General features: G+C 39.9%; 1 non-coding gene across 1 annotated transcript; it reads right to left on the bottom strand.

Annotated features, from left to right (window-relative positions):
- Positions 1–5,606: 5,606 nt before the first annotated feature.
- On the bottom strand, positions 5,607–5,712 carry LOC140813371 (small nucleolar RNA R71). The gene has a single exon (XR_012113906.1). It is a non-coding gene; the product is annotated as a small nucleolar RNA R71 (small nucleolar RNA).
- Between the last annotated feature and the right edge of the window lie 1,369 nt (positions 5,713–7,081).

Genomic DNA, 7,081 nt, shown 5'->3' with positions numbered 1-7,081 from the left:
GATGATTTCAATGTTGTGAATTTGACAATGTATTGCGTATGTATTTGCACACTTCCTTCTCTGTTAATATAGGCGATCATTCCAACGGTCGGAAGGATTGAGTAATGTAACTTGTAATAGAGAGAAGCTGTGTCACTATCAGCTGCAAGTGAATTTAATGTTCTTCAGATATGCATTAAATGTTCTCTTTGCTGATATTTCCTAGAGTCACGTTCTTTGAAGAGTTGCTGCAGAGTTACCGTTTATGACAACTGCTTTTATCCTCAGACCTTTGTAAGATAAATGATCTTTCCTTTCTGGGATAGTGATATAAATGCTAATCATTCTTCGGACTGATGTAGGGACAAGTTATCTTTGAAGCGGTGCAAACTATTGAATGTCTTGAACTGGTAAGAGAAAGTCTTTCATTAAGTAGGTAATAAATAACCCTCTTTAATGATGTCTTCGAAACAGCCGATTGAGGAGTTCATCTTCTTTTTCTTTAAGCGGTTGAATTATCAGCGATCTGAAATTCAAGCGGTAAAACTTCTTTAGTATATAATTTGTTTAAGCGGTTAAACTTTTTTTAGCTGTAGCCGGTAGTGAAGCAGTCCGGTTGCTAGGCTGGATGGTTGAACCGATACCTGTTACACATAAGATATGCAGCTGTTTCCTGAAATAGTGAAGTGCTATCTTGATTTTGTCGATCACCAAAACTTTTGTGTAATATAATTTCTTAACAATTTCTCTCTTTTTGGTGATGACAAAACTGAGCTGCAAGGCTATATAATGTTTTACATATAATTATAACAGGCTAGAAATAATGCACATGTCAAGAGAAAATATTGCATTTAATTGAGTAAATGAAATTACAACTACTGAACAAATACAAGATATAAACATTACTTTTGACCTGCTCGTTCAGCTTTGGCCCTTTCTTCTAGTTCTTTCATAACCGATAACTATACTTGCTGAATGACTCTTTGTCGCTCTCTTTCCCCCCTTTTTTGATATCACCATGAACAAGAAATTCCATAATTTCTGCAATCTAGGCTCCTTGGGAATTCATGAGTTGATCAACATATGTTTGAAGATGATTTATTTTTCATGAGAGCTCAAAGCACATGTTGAGATGTGAAGAATTATGCTTGGCTTGCCGGAGGGAGATACTTGTATTCATGGCAGAAAAGTATTTGCAGAGATCAGACTTCATCGAATTAAAGGTTTCTTTTAGATCAAAATGCTTGTTGTTAAGAGCGAGAATTGAGTGATCCAAGGTGACAAGTCTGGTCAGAATATTCTTTTGGAAATTTTCTTCTATGTGTTCTTCTTCTTCTTCAGATACAGCCTGATCAGAAAGTAATCTGACCTTGAAAGAGACCAATTGAGAAGACGAGGCTTTACCAGCTGATTTTGATGACTGAGGTTCATTTAGTTCAGCAGATATATCCTCAATAATTTTGTTAATATCATCAGTTGAGGCAGAGGGTATATTGCTGGAGCCTTCCTTTGCATCGGGGGCCATAGATGTAAGAAAATCTGTAGGTATGCATGTAATGGTTACCTCGTCATTCTTTAATCTTTGGGAGATGATATCGACGGTTCTTGGAGAACGTCTTGATGAAGATTAACAATAGAAAGAGATTTTGGAGAAGACGATTTCTCTTTGTAAGTAGTGGTGTTATCAAGGTCAGATAAAAATTGCACGGTCTCATCAACCGAGAGAGGTTGGACTTTAGAGAGGCTGCCATGAGTCTATTGATTTGGTGTATCCATCTCAGAGATCGTGTGAGAAGCAGACAGAGGTTCTGAAACATCCTGGGGGCAGAGTTTTTCAGTAATGGGAGCATCCTCGGGCATGAGTGTCTCAGTTGGTGGGAGGGTGTTCTCCTCATTATTCATCAGAGCAGTTCGGCCGACACTTTTAGCGACGAAGGTTTAGTAATCTCACCAGATGATGAAGATGTGTGATTCTGAACTGTGGATTGGTCTTTGAGCGTCTGAGAGCTCAGTTCTTCATGTAATTTCAGTTTAGAGTCAAGCTTACTCTATTCTTCAACCGCTGGAAGATGAAGGTCCTGCATTATCTGAGCAACAATCATGGAAAGCGAGAGAGCATTCATTTCAAGCTAGGAGATAACAGCCGAGTCATCCTTTGCAGTAGAGCAAGTGGGAACGAAATTTTTCCGTCTTAATTGGATAAGTTCTCGGAGAGCACTCTCTTTCATCTGAATTTCCAAGAAGTCTCGTCGACGCAGAGCGGTTGGAATATCCGATGTTTCTGTCCATTCCAAGATGGACCGTTCAAGCTTGGCAACAACTTTGATCTTACCGGTTTGAATCAATGAGTCAAAGGTTGTGACGGTTCAAAATTGAACCCATTGATCAAACATCTCCATTTTCTTCTGAACGGTCTCATTGACTCGTTCACTGGTAAGAACTATGACGGTATGGACTGAGTTGGTTTTTGGTGGTCCTACGATCATGACTTGTTCTCCCTTGTCTATTGAAAGAATGTTACGTACTCATGAGTAAGAAGATTCAATTTATGATTCATAAATTTGAATACCTTTTACATTTGTGCAGGGAGTGCAGGGATTGGGGGAGGGACCATTGACACCGAAAGATGTTTAATCAACTTGATTTTTGTTGTTTTGGGCTTTTCGGTCCGTTTCTTCTTGAAAAATTGAGAGACATGGACATCTTCACTAGCTTCATCATCAGAGCTATATTTTAGGACCAACTTTCTCTTTGTTCCTTCGGGAGTTGACTCAGTCTTCTTTTGTTTTACAAATTCAACATCAGTATCTGTTTTGATAGAGACTATTTTCTCATCTGTTGGTCGATTTTTTTGATAAATTTTTCAACTGTTGGCCAGTTGAACAGCTTGGTCTTTCCAACTTCAGTCATTTCCACCGGTTGAACTCTAGCGTAAATTAGCAGATAACAGATTTGAACCGCAAATCCTTGAGACTGGTTTTCCTTCTCTTACATAGACACCGATGTTTTGAACAAAATATCAGACCAGTTAACCTTCAGATTTGATGAGATGGTGGCCATGACAAGAAATTTTTTCAAAAGTTATCTTGTCATATGTGCTAGCCTTGGCAAGAACTCATTTTTCCACGATATCAGCCAGCAATCTGAATTCGATTTTCAGATCGCGTTTTTTACATGTTGGAGAAGAAATTGGAGATTCAGTGATGGATAAATTGTTTCTCCAAAGCTCAATATTTCCCCCTGGAAGTGTAGTGAAGTCGATGATTCCAGCTGCTGGTAGTTTAAACAAATCAGCAAGCATCTTCTAGGTAAAATGAAGATTTTCCCTTGTACAACACAAATAATTGCTCTGTTTTCCATGTATGTTGAATCGAATAATTCCTTCAGTATATTCTCAGAATACTTCTCACTGCATCCCAGAAATGAACGGAGCCCGAAAGATTCAAGGAGACGAAACATGGCTTCCATTGGCTTGTTGGTTGATATGTGTCGTTTTTACGTGTTTTATTGTATTAGTTTTAGTTGTGTTTGCATTGTGCATGCATTTCATTTACATTATGTTCATTTTAGAGTAATCAATTGCATATTATCATATCTCACTATTGGGTGATTAATTTGCAGGAAACACGACCGGAAGAACCAAAATCGGAGCCAAGTGCGAAGTCAAGACAAAAAGGGCAGAGGAGTTGGCGCTCGGGCGGTGAAATTGTACCGCCCGAGCGCGAGAAGAGAAATGCCGAAACATCTTTACAGAAGGTTTGGCGCTCGGGCGTTGAAATTCTACCGCCCGAGCGCGAGAAGAGAGCCCCAAAGGAAAAATTACAGAAGAGTCTGCGCTCGAGCAGTAGTTTTCTACCGCCCGAGTGCGAATGCCGCACTTACCAAGGAGATTTACAGAAGGTGTGGCGCTCGAGCGGTACTTTTCTACCGCCCGAGCGCCACCTATTTTTGGAAAAATTTCATGCTCGATTTCTTACCTTAGTTTGGGAGGATGGCTGGAATGGAAAGGTCTCTTAGACGTTTGTGGAGGAGATTCAGACTTGATTTTTGCAGGGCACAAACTTTTGGAGAGCACTTTGCGCTTGGATTGAAGATTTGAAGTTTTCCGGGCGTCGTTCTTCGCGTCTTTCGTCACTCCTAGTATTTCTTATTTAGTTTTAACATTTGAATTTTGTTTTGTTTATTTTCAGTCGTGAATTCTAGTAGCTAAAGATTTATTATTTGTTGGGATAAAAGGGGATCCTACCCGAATGTTGATTTGAATTAATTTATATTTCGATTGTGCGTTATTCTTGATTTTACTACTGTTTTATCGTGTCATTAAAGCGTAGCTAACTTTAACGACGTTTTCATATCACGAGTGAGTTCGAGAGAATAACGAGTGATATGATCGAGTAGTATAATTCACGGATCTACAATTTACATAGATGTATGAAATTGGATACGTGCCGATAGTCATAGTCCTTAGGGTCGAAAATTTGGGGATTTCTTAGATCGAAATGCGATTTGCTCTTGATAAATAATTAAAGATATTTAATTACTTCATTGAGTAGAATTAGTTTGGCATAGCTCGAGAGAGTGTGTTCAATAGATTAGGAAATCCTGTCGGAAGCATAGATCACGATCGAACGGATTAATTAATTAACGAGGGGTAGGTGAACCGAGATTCCCAACAAATCCATTTTTCATTGAATTTTACTCAACCATTTTAGACATTATATTTCATTACTTGATTTTGAATCTTTTTATTTGCATTCTTATTTGATTTTAGTAGTAATAAAACAATCAAATCACTTTTCGTTGCTAAATGTTCAATAACTGAAAATAACAATTGTAAAACACAGTCTTCAGTGGAACGATACTCGTACTCACGTACACTAGATTATAACTTGACATCGTGCACTTGCGATTAATTTTGAGCACACAGAATCATATTTTTATTGGGGATTTTACTGTGCAAGTTTTGCTCGACCAAGTTTTTGGCGCTGTTGCCGGGCACTGTTAATCTACAATTTTATTGTTAGTTATTTTCTTTGGCATTATTTTATTTCTCTTGAGCTAACACCCCATATTTTATTACAGATATCACTTCCAGTGCATGCCAAAGTCACTTGACGTGGAGCTTGAGTTTGATCCTGAAATTGAAAGAACTTTCCGAAGGCGAAGACAACAACAGAGGCTTAAAGAACTGATGGAACGACACGAGCAAGAACGTGGAGAGGAACAGCATGACAATAGACAAGTTGAGATACCGCGTCGCATACCAATGCTGGAGTATGCCCAACCTTCCTTGGAGGGTGCACGCCCTAGCATTGTGAGACCTATCGTGCGAGCAAATCACTTTGAAATCAAGCCAGCCATAATCCAGATGATTCAGAACACAGTCCAATTCGGAGGAACTGCAATGGATGACCCCAACACGCACATCGCGGATTTTCTTGAAATTTGCGATACTTTTAAATTCAATGGAGTTTCTGATGATGCTGTCAGGTTGCGTTTATTTCCTTTCTCCTTGCGTGATAAAGCTAAATCGTGGTTAAATTGTTTGCCTGTAGGTTCGATCGCTACGTGGGACGACATGGCGAAAGCTTTTCTCATCAAATACTTCCATCCCTCCAAGACCATGAAGTTGCAGGCAGACATTACAACATTTGCTCAATTCGATCAAGAATCTCTATATGAGGCATGGGAACGTTTCAAGGATCTACTTCGAAGATGCCCACATCACGAGTTACCACTTGGGTTAGTCGTTCAAACATTTTATTATGGTTTGCTTACTCCTAACCGTACTATGATAGATGCGGCTGCTTGTGGAGACCTGTTGAGAAAGACCGCGTAGGAAGGATATGAATTGTTAGAGGAAATGGCTGATAGCAGCTATCATCCTCAATCTGACAGGAACAACCAGCGGAGAAGTGCAGGAGTGCACCAGGTAACTGATTTTTCTGCTATTACTGCACAACTGGATGCTTTAAACAGGAAAATAGACGGCTTGAATGTGAGTGGCACGGCGATGCGTCTTCAAGAGATATTCTGCGAAAAGTGTGGAGGAGAACACTATTTGAAAGAATGTCAAGATGGAAATCCCTTCTATGGGCAAAATGAGGCGCCGGTGAATCAAGTGAGAGTCCAAAACCGCCCAAGGAATGACCCTTATTCGAACACATACAATCCTGGGTGGAGGCAACATCCCAACTTCTCATGGGGCGGTCAAAACAGTCAGAATAGACCGCAAGGAGGACAACAATATGGGAAACAACCGATGTACAGATCCGATCCTCCTAGAGAAGAAAAGTCCAACTTGGAGCAAATGATGTCTAAGTTTATTTCATCCACTGAAACTAGACTCCAAAACCAAGATGCATCGATAAAGGGGCTCGAGAATCAAATTGGACAGTTGGCCAAGATGATAGCAAGTAGAGAGCCGGGCACCTTGCCAAGTAATACCGAGACTAATCCAAAAGAGCAAGTGAAGGCCATTGAGTTGAAGAGTGGGAAAGTTTTGGAGTCCAGAGAGAAAGAAAAAATTCAAGTGCCGGATGAACAGATTGCGATATCTAAAGGTAAGTGTTCTAACTCTACACCAGCACCCACTGCCCAACCTAAAATTGTGATACCTCCTCCTTTTCCTGCTGCATTGAAAAAAGCAAAACTAGATGCACAATTCGGTAAGTTTCTTGAGGTGTTTAAAAAGTTGCATATCAATATTCCCTTTGCCGATGCTCTAATGCAAATGCCTAGTTATGCTAAATTTTTGAAGGATATTTTAGCAAATAAGAGAAAGTTGGAGGGTCACATGACAGTGAACTTAACCGAAAATTGCTCCGCTTTGGTGCAAAACAAAATCCCTCCGAAACTAAAAGACCCAGGGAGTTCCTCTATTCCTTGCATGATTGGTGATGTTGTTTTTCATAAAGCATTATGTGATCTTGGTGCAAGTATTAATCTGATGCCATTGTCTGTGTTTAGGAAACTTGGGTTGGGAGAGCCTAAGCCGACGAGGATGTCCTTGCAACTGGCTGACAGATTGTCAAGTACCCCCGCGGAGTGATTGAGGGTGTGCTAGTGAAAGTGGACAAATTCATTCTTCCTGCCGATTTCG

This window comes from Primulina eburnea, chromosome 14, assembly GCF_022965805.1.
Source record: "Primulina eburnea isolate SZY01 chromosome 14, ASM2296580v1, whole genome shotgun sequence".
Lineage (NCBI taxonomy): Eukaryota > Viridiplantae > Streptophyta > Magnoliopsida > Lamiales > Gesneriaceae > Primulina > Primulina eburnea.
This window is presented reverse-complemented; position numbering and strand designations above follow the sequence as displayed.